The sequence below is a fragment of the Leptidea sinapis genome, chromosome 12 (assembly GCF_905404315.1).
Source record: "Leptidea sinapis chromosome 12, ilLepSina1.1, whole genome shotgun sequence".
Lineage (NCBI taxonomy): Eukaryota > Metazoa > Arthropoda > Insecta > Lepidoptera > Pieridae > Leptidea > Leptidea sinapis.
In genome coordinates, this window is record NC_066276.1 from 12882220 (window position 1) to 12901080 (window position 18861).

General features: G+C 35.4%; 1 pseudogene; it reads right to left on the minus strand.

The window, feature by feature from the left end:
- Window positions 1-2307: 2307 nt before the first annotated feature.
- Window positions 2308-17571, minus strand: LOC126967339 (uncharacterized; annotated as a pseudogene).
- Between the last annotated feature and the right edge of the window lie 1290 nt (window positions 17572-18861).

The following is an 18861-nucleotide window of genomic DNA, read 5'->3' on the forward strand; positions in this document are numbered from 1 at the left end:
GAGATAAAAATCGTAACTATCGTTGACTTTTCTGTTGCAATAAATATATCGACGGTAACTCACCTTACCCGTACACTCTGTCTGTCAAAGGGACGACGTATAGCTTACCAGAGATTGAAGTTTGTATGGAAATTGCATTTCACGCGTCCCAATAAAAGGCGATAAGAATGACGTTTCGGGTATATTGGGACAGCTTCAGATTATTGACAGCACAACTGGCAGTAGAAGGTAGTTATTTATCTCTATCTGTAGATAGTACTATATTTGGAACGGCCTTTATATTGGGACGCGTGAATTGCAATTACAAACCTCTATTTCTGATAAGGTATACGTCCTCCCATTGACAGATAGGTGATTTACCGTCGATAAGCTTACTGAGACAGAAAAGTCAACGATAGTTACGATTTTTATCTCAACTAGGCCACAACCAGAGATCGGCTGTTAGTCGTATCGCTTCGGGAAGATTACATTACGTCATTACATTACAATCCTAATTTATAACAGAACTTACGGCCAGACTAGGTACATTACGTAAATAACTTCTATGTCCATTCCTGAAAATTCATCTTCAATTTTGAAATATGGGGAAGTGTTTTTGGAGATTATAGAATCCGTTACTATCGGTCGCTGGTTCTCACACGCATTTCATCGAATGCAGTCAAATATTAACTTACCAAATTAACTTCAAAACAGAGACGTAAATAGCTGCCGTACGACAGCTAGTTTTTAATTTATTATCCTTATATTTAACGGATGACTAGACACTTTGCATTTTGTAAATGAGAAGTGAGGGAAATTGCATAAATATTTCGTTGAAAATTTTATTTATACCATAATTATAGTTAATTCAATTGTATTTTAAATCGATTTAATTTCAAGCTTTAAAATATAAAAGAAAAGACATATTTGCTTGATCTTTTTCCTCGTCCCTTTTGATGTTCGCAATGTTGGCCTTTTTCACATACAGGATGAGCTTAAAATCACAAATAATCTTTAGCAAAGATATTTAATTTAACAAAAACAAAGGTGTTTAAAATTATTGAAGTCCATCACAGTTTGGTTTTGTTTCTCTCTAGTCGTTCCCTCATGTCTGAGGATCTTGGTCATCCACAAGTGGTCCACACTTGGAGTGAAGTATTTGTTTCCATCGGCTTCAGTCCATCGCAACCCTGACCGTTGAGCTAACCTAAGTCTTTTACTTAGTCGGTCCTCGGCTCGCTAGATATTTGGTTTTGTTTAGTAACCGCAAAATGAAAAAAAAAACACACTCCATACAAAAACGGGACATCTAGTTTATGTTCTCGTCGTAATACCTTTTTGGGATTTTAATATTTATATAAAAGTTGGCTTAGCCTTAGTTTGACTTCATTAACTGTTGATCTAATGATAAAAAATATTAAATATAAACATTTGACGTTGCATGGGATCTTATTCAAATTAAAGTCAACGAAGGCTAGACGTCTTCAACGAAGGGGATCTGTATTAGCACATCGCCAATGGCCGAATAAACGCATTCCGTGGGATGATTAACCACTAAGAGAACTGCATACGCAAACATGTAGGGAAACGATATACAAAATTTACGTGCAGCGATAAAGTCACACATGTCCCAAATACGTAAATTACCAAGAATAATATACGAACAAATCACTACATATTATATAAAACAAAGTCCTCCGCCGCGTCTGTCTGTCTGTTCGCGATAAACTCAAAAACTACTGCCACGATTTTCATGCTATTTTGACCAATGGATAGCGTGGTTCTCGAGGATGGTTTTAGCATATAATTTGTTAAGTTTATGTATACGTTTTTGTATACATTAACGATATTTGTTGGAGGTGTCGGAAAAATTAAGCCGTCTGGAAGTTTTCAACGGAAACGCTCTGTCCCTTTGAGATATAATAAAATAATGTATGGTAGAATTCTGTATCTAATATAGGTCTACAGAAAAGTCTAGGATGGCATATGTCTATCTCATAAGGATAACATACTATATCCATTTTAATACCTTAAATATTGGCTTTTATAAAGCGGTAATGTAAAAGCTGTTTACACAAATATGACATTAATCCTTATAATTTTTTACAAGTAAATAAGAAATAAAATGATTGAGAGATATGTTTTTGTTTAATTTATAACTCATTCTCTTTCATAAGTACACATTTCCGATGCCTTTAGACTACATTATTCCCGAATACTTACATCATTTTTTTCTACTAACAGAACAGCGTCTGTCGGGTCAGCTAGTATTATATAAACAATGATGTGAGGTATTAATTAATTAATTATTTGTAACCTGTGTCTTTTTTTTTTATGGAATAGGAGGACAAATGAGCGTACGGGTCACCTGTTGTTAAGTGATCACCGCCGCCCACAATCTCTTGCAACACCAAAGGAATCACAGGAGCGTTGCCGGCCTTTAAGGAAGGTGTACGCGCTTTTTTTGAAGGTACCCATGTCGTATCGTCCCTGAAACACCGCACAAGGAAGCTCATTCCACAGCTTTGTAGTACGTGGAAGAAAGCTCCTAGAAAACCGCACTGTGGAGGACCGCCACACATCCAGATGGTGAGGATGATATCCTAACTTGTGGCGTGTCATGCGAAGGTGGAATTCGGCGGCAGGAATCAGGTTAAACATCTCTTCGGAACACTCCCCGTGATAAATGCGGTAGAAGACACACAATGAAGCGACATCTCTACGCAACGCCAAGTGATCCAGCCGTTCACAGAGCACTGGGTCCCAAACAATTCGAGCTGCTCTGCGTTGCACGCGGTCAAATGGATCGAGCTGATACTGGGGTGCGCCAGACCAGAGATGACGGCAATACTCCATGTGTGGCCGGACCTGCGCTTTGTAGAGCGCTAGTATGTGGGCCGGCTTGAAGTATTGCCGTGCTCTATTAATGACGCCCAGTTTCTTTGAAGCCAATTTGGCTTTGCCTTCCAGATGACCACGAATTTGGCAACCGCTCGAGATTTCGAGACCCAGTATTCCGATACTAGATGATATCTGTGTCCCCGTCAAAACAACCAACGATAATGTTGGTGTACGGACTTTATGTTGGAGTTGATTCCGATGATGTTATAAAAGCTTACATTAAGCAGAGCGGAGTGGCCCGATCCATACCATTTGCGCACGGGGAGGAGATCGTCCGTCTTTGGCACAGTCGGAATTTTTCTAGAATAATATCTCTTCAGTTGGTTATCAATGTGCGAGCGTGTACTAATACAGTTGAGTTGCGCCTGTTAATGTTGTCATCGTTCAAATCAAAAATCATTTAAATCTTCAATTTTAAAAGCGCTCATATCCTGTTGGGCTGGAACGGTTTTATTCGCTGGGGAAAAACCGTGATAGCTTACTTTTTAAAAATGGAAGGAAATTTTTAAATATTTCTGTCACCATTCAGGACTTTGACTAGGTTTGATTACAAGCAAAGTGGGTAAAGTACATTTGGTGGCCGTTAAGTCTATCAAAGGATATAGTAAAAAAAACATTTACTTGGATCTTGTTGTGATCCATGTTGTGGTCCTCTGGGTTTCATGTCACTTATTGCAGCACCAGGTGTTTGTTCTGTAAATTAATATATTATACTATTTTAGGATTATGTGCATTATTTCTATGTAGGTATATTGATAAAGAAGTCTGGGAAGTCTCAACCACTAAAAATGTATATGTAATCTTTGAAATAAACGAAATTTATTAATTATTATTATTATTAAAGAAGAATTTTTTTATTATTTATTTATTTTTATAGCAAGATCACTCCTCTATTTAAGACGGGAGATAAAGCTGACCCCACCAATTTTAGACCCATATCGAAGAAATTATGTTAACGCAATTAATTAACCATTTTTACAATCATAACCTCATGCATAATAAACAATATGGTTTTACTCAAGGTCTTTCAACCACAGATGCTAGTATCGAGTTAATAAGAAATATTTTGGACGCTTGGGAGGATTCATGTGATGCGTTAGGAGTGTTTTGTGATTTATCCAAGGCATTCGACTGCGTCCATCATGAAACCTTACTTCAAAAATTTCACCACTATGGGGTTAGGGATGTTTCACTAGATTTAATAAAATCATACTTGTGTAATAGGATTCAAAGAGTAGACATTAATGGAAAAAGATCAACTGGCTCTATCATATCGATGGGTGTACCGCAGGGCTCAATCTTGGGTCCTTTTTTGTTCCTGGTTTACGTCAATGATTTACCATACCTTATTCAAAATAAACATGATATTATACTGTTTGCTGACGATACATCTTTGTTATTTAAAATAAAACGACAGCAAAAAACTTTCTGTCAGGTTGACGACGACATTGCTGAAGTAGTAAATTGGTTTAATGTTAATAACTTACTATTAAACGAAAGAAAAACAAAATGTGTAAGGTTTACACTTCCAAATATAAAGCACCAACCAACACCTATAAAAATTAATAATGACAAACTTGATGTAGTAGAAACGACAACATTCCTAGGCATTACATTAGACTTTAAGCTACAATGGGGTGCTCACATAAAAAACTTATGTAATCGACTTAGCTCTGCAGTATTTGCGATAGAAAAAATTAGGCAGCTGACAGATGTTGAAACGGCTAGACTTGTATATTTCAGCTACTTTCATAGTGTCATGTCTTACGGAATTATATTGTGGGGTAGGGCTGCAGATATTGAAAACATATTTGTGCTGCAGAAAAGAGCAATTTTTGAGAGCAAAAGAGAAAAGTTTAGTAAAATAAATATTATGACAGTACACTGCCAGTACATATACCTTACCTCCTATACGCCCATAAAAATATTAGCCAATTTAAAAAGAATAGTGATGTACACAGTGTCAATACTCGAAACAAACATAAACTCGCAATTCCATCTACTAGGCTCCGTAAAATTGCTAAATCTTTTAAAGTGGATTGTGTTATATTTAATAATAATAATAAACTCCCAAATGAAATGAAAATGTTACCTATTAAAAAATTTAAATGTATCGTAAAAAATAAATTAACAACTAAGGCCTATTATAATGTGAAAGATTATTTGAATGATAAAGATAGTTGGAATTAATATTCTAAATTTTGTTAATGAATATTATTATACTCATTCGAATGCTATTGTAACTTTTATACTTCATCCTGACTTGCACTAAATAACTTATAAAGTTTTACAGTGAATAAAGATTTTTTTGACTTTGTCTTTGACTATATAGTTTATGCGTATATAATTTTAGATTTTAAAGTGAAGGTTATATTATGTAGGTTTAAGATTATTTTATATAGTCTCAAGATTAACGCAGCATTTCTAGTCATTAGGTCCAAAACTATAAACTGTTTTCTAAGATTATCACGAATCGTCTCGTGCGCAGGTTCGACGACCTCCAGCCTCCCGAACAAGCCGGATTCCGAAAAGGCTTTAGCACCATAGACCAAATGCTTACGCTGCAGCAGGTTATATAGAAGAAGGATGAGTATAACCATTAACCAGCCACTATGCTTGGCGTTCGTTGACTATGAGAAAGCCTTTGATTCGATCGAGACCTGGGCGGTGCTCCAGTCTCTCCAGAGGTGCCACATTGATTATCAATATATCGAAGTGTTGAAGTGTTTGTATGGAAACGCCATTCAGTTCTTCTTCAGGATCAGATCTCGAAGCCTATCTGACTGCAGCGGGGCGTCAGAAAAGGCGTTGTCATATCGCCCTAGCTGTTCTCCGCTGTGTTGGAAGATGTCTTTAAGCTTCTGGAACGGACTGGGCATCAATATGAACGGCGAATACATCACTCACCTTCGATACGCAGACGATATTGTAATCATGGCAGAGTCCATGGAAGACTTAAGCCATATGATCTACGGCCTCAATATAGCTTCCCAAGGAGTAGGTCTCAAAATGAACATAGACAAGATGAAAATCATGTCAAATGTCCATGTCACACCTACTCCAACACAAATAATTGGAAACTGTACCCTTGAAATTGTTGACGAGTAGACCTTAGATAAGCAATCTAGTTAGGCAGGTCCAATGTCGCGAAAGATGTCACTCGTCGAATCCAACTTGGATGGGCAGGTTTCAAGAAGCTCCGTAAAATCTTTTCGTCCCAAATACTATATATAATATTAGCATTAAAGTCACGGAGAGAAGGAAAGAATAATCATTTCATCGCGGGTTCGAGTCCCGCATCGCTTATAAATTTTATTTGTGTAATTAATGAATTGAGGGTTATCACTTTAAAAAATAACAAATTGTTTTAGATTGGCAAGAGCGACATCTCAAGTCAATTTCCTAATATGCAAATATTGGGGTTGAGCAGGTCACTCAACATCAATTGTAAAGAAGATCCTGTAGATGAAGCCACAACCTGAGAGTTGAACAAGCCATATACAAGATTCATCAACGTTACTCGAACAGTTGGCTAACGTTATAATATCATTATTTGCAATGTATAGTAAAATATACATAGTGCAGGTCTTGGTGTGATTTGAACAATAAAAATTTCTATCTTTCACATAGCTTAACATGTACCTTGCATTTCGTGCATATTATGTTACTTGGTTGACCATTTTTGCAAATGCATGATATCATCGGCTGGCCGGTTTTTTGATTTTTTCTCTTCAGGAACCGACACCATCAGAAGTCAGCAAAGTACATTATTTGCTGACTTTTTATAATGGGATCGAAGTTAGTAAAGGGAAATTTAAACTATTCTAAGTATTCTGTTATATGACTTCGAGTATATTCGACTTTCGATTACAAGCAAAGCGGGGAAAGTAAACTTATTACTAATTAAAATATACTTACTTGGATTTGATTCTGGCACTGGACTGTCGGGTTTCAAGACATTCATTTCCTCTTCAGATATTTGAACTGAAAATAACATTATATAATTAGTAGAATTTATTTCTGTATATTTATTTAAATACAAAAAGTATAAGAGTTATGAATCATTTTTAATTTCTAATACTTTAATTAATACTACAGTTCGTACAACTATACTTGAACTAAAACGGTCTATGCTATTTATATAGCTATAATGATCACTATAGTATATTTTCACAAATATATTTTGATTTTAATTTGATTTGATTATTGGTTAACTTGCTCTCGTTACTAAGTGATATTAAAGTATTTATATAAATCAATAGAAAACAGAATACCTCCTGCCGGAACCTCTGTCTGGAAGGTCTGAAATATAAATTAGTTCGTTTTAAAATTAATTGTATTTGCCAGAATTTCTCACACATCGACACATATACGATATTGCACAACTAGCAAATAGACTCCGCTCTGCGGCATACGCCGTTAGAAAGATTAGAGAGTACACGAATGTACCGACCGCTAGATTAGTGTACTTCAGTTATTTTTACTGCATCATGACCTACGGTATTTTAGTGTGGTCATGCTGCTGACATTGATATAGTGTTTGCTCTGCAAAAGAGAGCTGTTCGTGCTATATATCAGCTTGGTTATAGACAGTGTCTCAACGAAAAATTTAAAGAAATAAATATTATGACTGTTCATTGTCAGTACACTTATGAAAATTAAATTTTCTATAATATATTATACGTTCACAAAAATGTGAAATGGTGAGTTTCATTATTATAACACTAGACATAAGGGATTGCTTGTAACTAATTCTAGTAGGCTTCATAAGATACATAATAGCTTTAAGGGTAAATGTAAGACCGGGCACTATTAATAATGGCCGGTCTGTATTCATAATGCCCGACTCAATTGGACAATGTAATTAAAACAGCATGTTTATTCACTTTTCCCGGCCTTTATGAATAATACCCGCCCTATCTTGGGCAAAGTAATAAAATAGGTGAACTGTAGTGTTTTTGTTTAATAAATGAAATTAAACTCACAAAATAATCATGAAAAGTAAACAAAAAATAAACTATTGAACATAGTAGTTAAAAAATAAACATTTAAAAATGTAATGACATCATTAGTTACCTACTTTTATTTTGACAAGAATATTACTTAAGAACAATAGTTAAAAAATTTGTAAACTGAGAAAAATCAACAAAAATATCTAATAAATAAGGACTGTGCAAGAAAGTTATTAAGTTTAGAATTATTTATTCTTGCAAGATGAGCTTTTGTGACATTTAGAATCGCAAAGAATGTTTGATTTCTTGCATTTACAACGTTTTGAATTGCAGTCAATGCTGGAAACAGTTACAATGCTGGAAGCCTTGTCCATCAAAATGAGAGTCTCTTCGAGCACATTCTTGAAGAGTAATATCAACTTTTGGAACATCGTCGATCGAAAAAAACTTTTCTTTACACACAGTAAACTGATTTCTGGAGTACAGTTGGTTTAAAATACCGTGTTTAGTTGCAAGTTTGTACAGTTTTTATTTTTATATAATAATAGCAAGTATATTACGACTATCCATCTTGGCCCGATCGACATCTGGTATCTTTACTCGAACGCTTTGGCCTATTTCTGCAATAGGAAATTTTGCATTTGAACGCGCCAACATTTTATCACATTGCCCGGTCCAAGTGATAAATTCAAGCTATCTCAAGCACTGACTTATTACATGGACCACGGGCCATCGGGCATTATTAATAATGGCCGGTCAATGTGATAAATTAATCACTTCGCCCATCGCTCTTGGGCATTATTAATAATGGCCGGTCCTTATTAATAATGCCCAGTTAATAATGTTGCCCGTAAGTCCCAGCTACGGTTCAGGCATTATCTATAAATAAATTTAAATGTTTTAATAAAAAATTGTTCTGTCGTAAATCCTACTACTCCACAGCTGAATATCTAAGTGATCTTACAGCCTGGAACTAGGTTATGATTATTTTATAGCAGTAGCAATGACAGTACAATTTTGTATATTTTATTGAAAAGAGTGCAAAAAAAGAATTCTGGGAGAGTTTCTTGCGTCGCTTCTTCTCTGTCAGAGCTCCATTTGTTTCCGAAGCGGTAGTAGTATCTTGTATATTAGAAAAGACATCAAAAATAAGTCTAAAGGAATCAATTTTGAGAAAATAAATGCCATTTAATACGAATTACTATTAAAAGAGAGCCATTTTTATAAATTTAAGTACCATTAAACAGAGAAAAAATAACAGCTTCCATTATATAATCAAAGGTACTGTCAAAGTCCAAGTCAAATAAACTTTATTCAAATAGGTTAAAACTGAGCACTTTGGAATCGTCGATATAAATATTTAATTTATAAAGTGGAGATTACGGGGAGAGCATACAAGAAACTCGACGGCCATTTTGAATCAAATAGATTATTTTACATAGGCATTTGTTTTGTTTAATTATTAAAAGTTATTTTTTAATTGGCATCTCATTTCTTTTAATAGATGTTCGTTCTTTTTTCCTTTCCGGTACCTTTTACTCCTTGAATACCAACAACGGAATTTCTTAAAGCCCATTCTCTGTCTTATGAGCTTTTCATATTTTTGTAGGTAGTATTCCTCTTTGTCCTCTCTGATACTACTTCTGGAGCTTCAGCTTCAATTTTTCCACCCAAGCCCACTCCCTGTTTCTTTGAGTTTTTCTTGGAGGCTCTATGTTGCAATTTTTGTCTGGACGGTAAATAATTTTTAGTCCATTGTGTTCACAAATAGAGAATTCCTGCGCTGTTATACGTCCAAGGTCGACATTAATTAGATGTAAGCCACTCTCGAAAGTGCCACGTAAGGGTTAAAAAGTCATTTATGTAGTTCGTGTATGTAGAAAACTGGACCGAAATTGCAAATTATTTTACATTTTCCTTGATTTGTACACTAAACCCTAACTGTTTTCGAGGTTTGAAGCGTCTATGTCTGCTAGAAGTGCCTCAGACTCTTAAGATCTGTTGTTCAGCCTGTGGGTCAGTCATTGAGTGAGTAACAAAATAATGCAACTTTGACTACTTAGTTTCAATTTTTAAAGTACTGAAACAATTACTTTTTTTTATAAAAATAAGGGACGAGACGAGCATGACGTTTATCTGATGGTAATTGTTACGCGTTGCTCATTACAATGCAGTGCCGCTCAGGATTCTTGAAAAACACAAAAATTCTGAGCGGCACTACACTTGCGCTCGTCACCTTGAGACATAAGTAGTCAAGTCTCGTCTTATGTCTCAAGACGTTAAGTCTCAATTGCCCAGTAATTTCACTAGCTTCAAACCGAAACGCAGTAATGTTTACACATTCCTGCTTCATGGCAGAAATAGGCGCCGTTGTGTTACCCATAATCTAGCCAGCATCCTGTGCAAAAGGAGCCTCCCACTGGTACTACTCGAAATATACTGTCTTTATACAATGAAATTGAATGTCATAAATTTACATTCATTTTCCCAACTTATTTGTAATAATTCGTTAAAACCAAGTTAAAACTGTCGTTTTTTTGACTACCTCTTATCTTGTGCTACGGCTACGGAATTGGCAATCGCTCAAGATTTCGAGACCAAGTATTCCGATACTAGGCGAGCCTTTAAAGGAAATGTTGTCGAAGAGCTTTGATACGACAAATGGGGTTTACTTAGTAGTAAACGCACAACCTTGAGTCTTCTGGGGGTTAAGCTGATGTGTGACAGTACCCTTAATTACAAATACCTATTCGGGGATTAACCAAAAATTAACGACCTACAGAAATCCAAATTATTTGAATTTTCTTTAGTGTTAATTCCGCCAATATTTGTCTTTAAACAATTCGACACGTGTTTCGCCGAGAGAGACACTCAAAGTCTCTAAAATCTGGCACGAGACTTTGAGTCAGATTTTGGTGAGTCAACACGTCCTGAGGATGCCTCGTGCAGGGGCAAAACACGTGTCGAATTGTTTAAAGACAAATATTGGCGGAATTAACTCTAAAGAAAACTAAAATTATTTGGATAATTATGGATTTCCGCAAAATAACGCCTACTTCAATAAATAATCTACAGATAGATTTTTTCAAATTTAGTTTTTTGGGATAAGTTACATGAAAACATTTATCATGTAGATAATATAAGATGACTTACCCTTTCAAGCAGTGCAACCAGCAGAAAAACACAGAGAGAATATTTGAGCATGGTGCTTGTTAAGACGGACTTTCAGAATGCGACTTCTGTTCAAATATTTACACAATAAATGTACTCATTTAATTTGCAAGGTGATATGATTAAAAAAAATATTACCTTTTTCATTTTTATAGATAATATTTTATTATCTTGGAAATTTAAATAAATAAATAAAATAATGTAGTTCTTGCCAATCTACATAAATTAAAATTCCTCGTTAAATTTGTTCCTAAGCGCAAGTTTATATTTCCAACTTGAGTAGCTGCGGTAGAACTTACAAAATTCACGTATATATATATGTATATATTATAAAATTACTAGCTGACCTGACCTGTTCTGTCAATACAAAAAAAAATGTGAGCATTCGGGAATAATGTAGTCTAACGCCATTGCAAATGTGTAATCAAAATGTATGGATTTATCATGAGAACATCCATTGACTTTAAGAAGCCCTATACTTTTTTACATTTATATAAATCCCTTGTACGTTCCCAATTGGAATATGCCGTTCCTATTTGGCACCCTTTTTATAAAAAGTATTACGAAATGATAGAAAATGTCCAACGTAAATTCTTAAGATCCATGAGTTACAGATGCTATGACAATTACAATATGTCGTACGCAGATTTGATAGATAAGTATAAACTACTATCCCTTCAATCAAGGCGCAAACTTCTTCAATGTATGTTTCTGCACGGCATTATACATAGCAAATTTGATTGTACAGAATTGACCAACAAATTAAATTATGTTATTCCTAGAACAGCCCATATCCGAGGACTGTGTAATCGTAAACTTTTTGCAACAGGTAAATTTCGTACTAATGCAGGAATAAGATCACCTCTGCATCAATTAGTTGACAATTACAACAAAGAATTCATTAGTGTTGACATTTTCCATTTATCCGAGAGCCAGTTCAAGTGCCAAATTAAAAAAAAAAATACTGGATAATATTTGATTTATTTACATACATTCTTTTTAATACCTACTGATCATCATAAGTACTTTAGGTTAATATCATTGTATATATAGTCATATTTTAGTGTAGATTTGTGTAGATAATTATTTCTTTTGTTTTCCTTTTTGTGTTTATTAATTGTTTGATTTCTATAAATTTAATTTACTCCAACTAGCCATAATATTAAGAACATTGTGTATTTCTCTTTAGTTTCAATTAGTATTGTATAAACATTTATTTTTGTACCTAACATTGAATACCTCTAAGTTTTTCATAGTAAGATGTGGATAGCGTATCTGACTACAATTTTATTAGACTTAATTGTTATTTCTTTATGTATCTACTTTGTAAGTTGTAGTTGTTTGCTTTTCCTAATAAAAAAAAAAAAAAAAAAAAAGTGAATGAGTTAAAAATGAAACAAAAACGTATTTCTTTATGATTTTATAATTTTATAATATAGGGGAATAAAATTGGAGTAATAAAAAAGATAAGGAGAGTCCCAGGCCCAAGGGTGTCGTAAGAGGCGACTAAGGGCTTTAAGAAGCGGAAGAGTCACGCTGCCGTGTTAAGACGTCATCACGAACGGGCCCAACTCGTCCGGATTAAGTACCACACTCGGCACAGAAAAGCGGCGTGAATTAGAGGCCTAGTGCCGCTTTGTTTCGCATAGGTCAGTGTTGGATGGGAGCCCATCCTCCCGTCCCTCCATCAAAATATGTCAGTGGTCCTAAAAGAGATTTTAACCCATGAGGGCGCCGGCTCCGCGGGAGTCAGAGAATCCCTCCCCGAGCATTCTCGCTCGAACTGCCCATCGTACTCTGGGTAGGGTATAGAAGCGCGCATGTCCGAGTACAAACGAAGTAGTATCACCACGGCACACCACTCTACGCTTAATGTGGACTTTTGCAATATTAGAGGTTTCCAGAGCCGAAGCCCATAAACGCTGGAGTTCCAAAGGCTGTGTGCTATTTCCTACACCGTTTCTTCTGCATATCAATGATATGTTGGACGCATCCAACATACATTGCTGTGCAGAAAACAGTACTGGTGAAGCCGTATACACGGGCCATGCAGTTCTCTCTCGGGATATCGTCAACCAGCGCTGGATGACACTTGTGTCTTCTATCGAGTCCTCTCTTGAGAAGATCGCGGAATGGGGTAAATTGAACCTTGTCCAATTTAACTCCCATAAGACTCAAGTTTCCGCGTTTACCACTAAAAAAACCCCATTTGTGTATCACCGCTCTTCGACAACACTTCCCTTAAAGCCTCGCCTAGTATCGGAATTCTGGGTCTTCAAATCACAAGCAATGCAAATTCCGGGGTCATTTGAAATACAGGATTTATATCGATGATATCGGAAATGTTAAAAACATTGTTCACTTAAAACTTAAAATTAAGATAATATACATGAATGATCATGATGAACATACATTGTCTCGAAATTGTAGTTTTAAAGGTAAGAGGGCTTAATTATTCTTAAGGCCCTGTCTCCGCATCTGTGAAATTTAACGTTCTAGTATATTGGAAAGTAAACCTTGAGTGAGATACTTAAGATCCCAGCTCGATTTCTCAACAATGTTGCAATAAAATTTCTCTTCTAGAAATAATTCTTTCTTCGCTTTTAGTTTTTATACGAAGTGAAAAATGCTACGGAGCTACCGATGATGAATCTCCGGGATCCGCTCGGAAAATTAGTTTTTAAGTTTATATCGTCGAAGTTCTACACTAAATTCCAATTGTAGCCAATTTTTTACTATTGATTCAATTATTTACTTACATTTTAGGATAAATCAGATTAAGAGCTGATTTTATAATATAGAGCATCAGGTAAAACTTAAATTAAGCACTATTGCAGGCGCGTATCAATCACCGTATCTTTTATGGCAGAGAAAGACATATAAGCGGGTCATCTGATGTTAAGTAATTACCGCTGCCCACATTCTCACGTGTTGCGTGAGAATGTGGAATCACAAGAACGTTGCTGGCTGGTTTTTTCATGTACTGATATCGGCTTGTATTAGTGTAAGTGTGTGCGTGGGGCTATATATTTACTCGTTTACCGGCTTGTTTTGGTGCTGCACTGCTATGTAAGGTAACACGGAGTCCTTCTTTTTTTACTCGTCCGTGGCAACACAGTACATAGTGATTCACAACCGGAACAAGCACCAAACACAAGCATCAAAAATCAATTAAAGCTTTTGTTAATATGAGTTGAATACCCTCAGATGCATAAATATGACCAATTATATGATTGGCCGCTATATTTCGCATAGGTTAGACGTTAGTATTGAGGAACGCATCCGCATATATGCTTGCATGTACAGGTCATACAGTGGTGACGCAGAGGCGTGTAACTCAGCGACTGTGCTCAATTGGCAATCGACAACGTCATTGCATAGATCCCCTACGCTGGCGTGGCCACCGTGCGTTATTTATTACTTACGTATTCGATACCTACACACTCAAGTTAGTACATTCACCACTAAAAAAAACCCTAATTGCCGTATCACCGCCATAGCTAGTGAAATGACCGGGCAAATGAGACTTGACAACTTATGTCTCAAGGTGACGAGCGCAGTTGTAGTGCCGCTCAGAATATTTGGGTTTTTCAACAATCCTGAACGGCGGCACTGCATTGTAATTTTACAAATTTACAAAATTTACAAAGTTATTTATTACAACAAAATACAAAATATACAATCAGTGTTGGGGTCTCCTTTTAAGCAAGGAGTTGCCTGTAGTAGGAGGCCCCGCTCTTCCATAGCAAAAACATAATAATAAGATGTAATAATAAAGAAGTTGACCTTAACATAAATATAATTAATTAACTAAGGGAAAGAAAACTACTAACAATAATAACATAATAAAAATTGATATATTTGTAATCTAAACTTAATGTGATGTGTGTGTGTGGGTGTGTATGTATGTATGTGAACGTGTGTGGTATGTATGTGTGTGATTGTATTATTATTATTATTTGAATAGTGTGGCTATATCCTAGTCCTAAAGATTCCTAGTAACACCGCGTCCAAAATTGAACTATTGTGTTCGCCAGTCATACTAAAGCTCGTCGTCAAAAACTGCCGCCTTTACGAACCGCAGTAATTCCTTGACGCGAGTGTTGCAAACACTATCTGGTGGCACGAGGTAGTCGCTAAAGATTATGTTACGCTTATGCATTAGTGGGCCGCAGTCGCAGAGTAGATGAATAGGCGTTTCATCATCCTCAAGGCAGAATCTGCAAGTTTTGTCGCTTTTGATGCCGACCACACTGAGGTGCTTGTTTAGGCGAAAGTGCCCGGTTAGCATCCTAGTGAGTATGCATAGATTTTTCCTGTTCAAAGATAGGGCTTCATTCGCATAGCTGCTGTTGAATGCCCTTATCAGTGCTTTAGAGTGGTTTAAACCTGAAGAGTTGTTCCAGCGTTTAAGTGCTTCTTGTTTACATTGGTTACTCAGGGTGTGTCGGATGGCGCTCTTAGGCAGTCCACAAATGGGTTCCAGACCGTATTGGACTGATTTAGCCCCAGCTCATGCGAGCTCATCGGCCATTTCATGGCCTATGATTCCGGCATGCCCTGGGACCCATATGAGAATCACTCTGTTTTTCATGCCTAATGAATTCAGGCATTCAATGCAATTATTGACTAACTTAGACGTCGTCAAGTCAGCGTCTAAAGCCAACAATGCTGCCTGACTATCAGAGTGAATGTATATGTTATGATTGAAGTAGGCTTTTTGGATATTGATTTCCGCGCATACCAAGATGGCGTACACCTCTGCTTGAAATATGGAGGTAAAGCTCCCCAGGTTTGTGCTGGATCTAAACCTGGGGCGTACTCCATAGACCCCACAGCCAACTTCATTTTCCATTTTGGACCCATCGGTGAACCCCATGAGGCTCCCGTCCTTCCACGAGACTTTGTTGTTCATCCAAATCAAATCAAATCAAATCATCTTTATTTGCAAGATCAGGTAATAATATGTTGTTGGCTTATAATTAACAAGTGCTCTTATCCTAACCCACAAGGCATGCAAACTTATAGAGAAATACAAAGTTCACGTTTTAATTTCTGTAACAATTATAATATATAGTACTATACTAAAAAAGGATATACATTCCAAGCAAACTTAGATTAACATCAATCATACAATATTTATTATTTCATATGCTTATTAAGTTTAATTTATAATATAATGTCATTAGCTATACAATGATATTGAGTTCAGTCGAAGTTAATTTTTATTATTTACTATTTTATCGTCAAGAAAATCTTTTAATGAGTAGTATGCTTTTTAAGATTTGGGAGACTTTTAAAAGTAGAATATATTTTCGCGCTTAATATTGTCAGGTAATTTGTTGTAAATTGTTGGTCCCATGCAAAAGATGCTGTTTCGATACAACTCTGTTCTGGACTTCAAAGGTCGTAATTTGTTGTCGTTTCGTTTCGAAATTAGCGTTTCATATTTATTGATATTATTCTTGACCATAACTGCTACTTCATAAATATATATTGATGGCATGCTAAGAATATTTAATTTAATAAAGTGAGGTTTACATGATTCGGTTGCTTTTAGTGAGCAGACAGATCTGATACATTTCTTTTGAGCTTTGAATACTTCATAAATCCCTGGAGCATTACCCCAGAATAGTATTCCATATCTCAGAGTGCTGCCTACATACGCATGATATGCTGCTAACACCGCAGTCATATCAACTACTTTCTTCAGCATATGTAGAGCAAATGAGAACCTATTAAGTTTTTTAATGACATAATCAATGTGTGTTCTCCATGACAGATTGTGGTCAAGACAAATGCCCAAGAATTTTGTGGACTTCTCTTCATTAATCGCTTTACCGTCATAATTTATATTTAATCCATAAGATTGTGTGTTTTTGTAAGCAAATTTCGTCATGCATGTTTTATTTAGATTGATTTTTAGATTATTATAATTTAACCACTCTATTAGTTCGTTAAGCGAATTGTTTATGTAATTTTCATATGTTAATGGATTCGTCTGCAAATAGGACCATTGGATCCTTAATAGTTTGAGGAAGGTCATTTATATAAATAAGAAAAAGCAGTGGTCCTAGAATACTGCCTTGGGGCACGCCAAATGTTGTTTTCCTGGGGTCTGATAAATATTTCATTTTAGTTTTAGTTATAAGATTTATTTTAGTTATTTCTGTTAATTGTTGTCTACCAGATAAATATGATTTAATTAAATTAAGAGCATTGTTTCTTATGCCATACCTTTCTAATTTATTGGTCAGTATTAAATGGTCGACATAGTCAAAAGCTCTGGTCATGTCCATTAATATAGCTGTCACTCGTTTTTTATTTTCTAAACTAGTCATTACCGTTTCCAAAAAGTTATAAATTGCTTCATTGATAGACTTATTTTCCTAAAGCCTACTTGCTCCTTAGTCAAAATATTAAATGTTTCAAAGTACGAATACAGGTTTTTGTGTATAATTTTTTCAAAAACTTTTGATAAGATTGGAATCAAGGCGATAGGCCTATAAAATTGCATATCCAGTTTGTCTTCTTTTTTAAAAATAGGTTTTATTACCGTAAGTTTCATTTTATCTGGGTATATACCATATTCGATACACTGATTCATAATGTAACTTAATACTGGTAGCGATAGCTGCTATTATGGTAGCGATATATTTTATTGCTGTTGTATTTATACCATCGTATCCGTTACTATTTGTGTTTTTAATGACTTTATTGCATCCGGAATGTCATAGGAGCATGTTGGGTTAAAAAAAAGTGAGTTAGGTTGATGGTGTCTAGTGATGTATTTGGGGTTATCATTATAACCACTTTTTTTGCAATCGTTGTTAATTTCATCTATAAAGAAATAGTTGAATGCCTGCGCTATCATTTGAGGATCAGTGACAATTTTTGATCCAATTCTAATGGCATCTATGTCATCTCTAGAGATATTGTTCAAAGTACCGTTTATTATATTCCAAGTGACTTTGTTTTATTAGAGGAATTTTTTATGATATAGTTATTTTGAGACCTCTGTGTAAGTTTTATAATTGATTTTAATCTTTTGGAATAAGCCTTTAATTTAATTATATCTGATTTACATTTAGTTAATCTTGACGTCCACAAAAGCTTCCTTTTAATTTTAGAGCAAATTCTTATACCCCTGGAAAGCTATCTATGTCGTTTTGTAGAGGATATTTTTATTTTTACAATAGGGAAACATAAGTTATAGAATAGTAATATCAAGTCTAAAAAAATATTGTATGCCAAATTTGGGTCATCAACAGAGTACACCTCTTGAAAGGATAAGCTTTTGAGGCAGTCATAATATTTATTCATATTTTCAATCGAAAATTGCCGTTTATGAATATACCAGTGGCTTAGAAGAATGCTTCTCTTAGTTGGAACTTGGACAACCTGCGCAGTATGGTCAGATATGGCTAGTTCATATACCGAACTAGTGCAGCCACGTATATTGTGAGCAAAGTTATCAATGCATGTATTGCTACTTAGACGAGTGGGCTCTTTAAATAATAGCTTGAGATTATATGATTGCAATAACTGCCCAAAATATACAGATGTCCTATTTGTTTTCATTCTGTCGATGTTAAACTCGCGGCATAGCTTAATATAACATAACTTTCCTATTCTTAAAACATATTTTATTAAGTATTTTATGTAGACTACTGAAAAATAAGTCAATCGCAGTTACGGTGATTTTTGGTGACCTGTAAACGCAAATAATTATAATCTTGTGGTCTACTAATTCTACTGCGCTGCACTCTATGATATTTAAGATACTGTATTCATCTATATCACTAATCACGCGAAACTTATGGCCCTTGCGTATCAATATGCACGACCCTCCATGTCT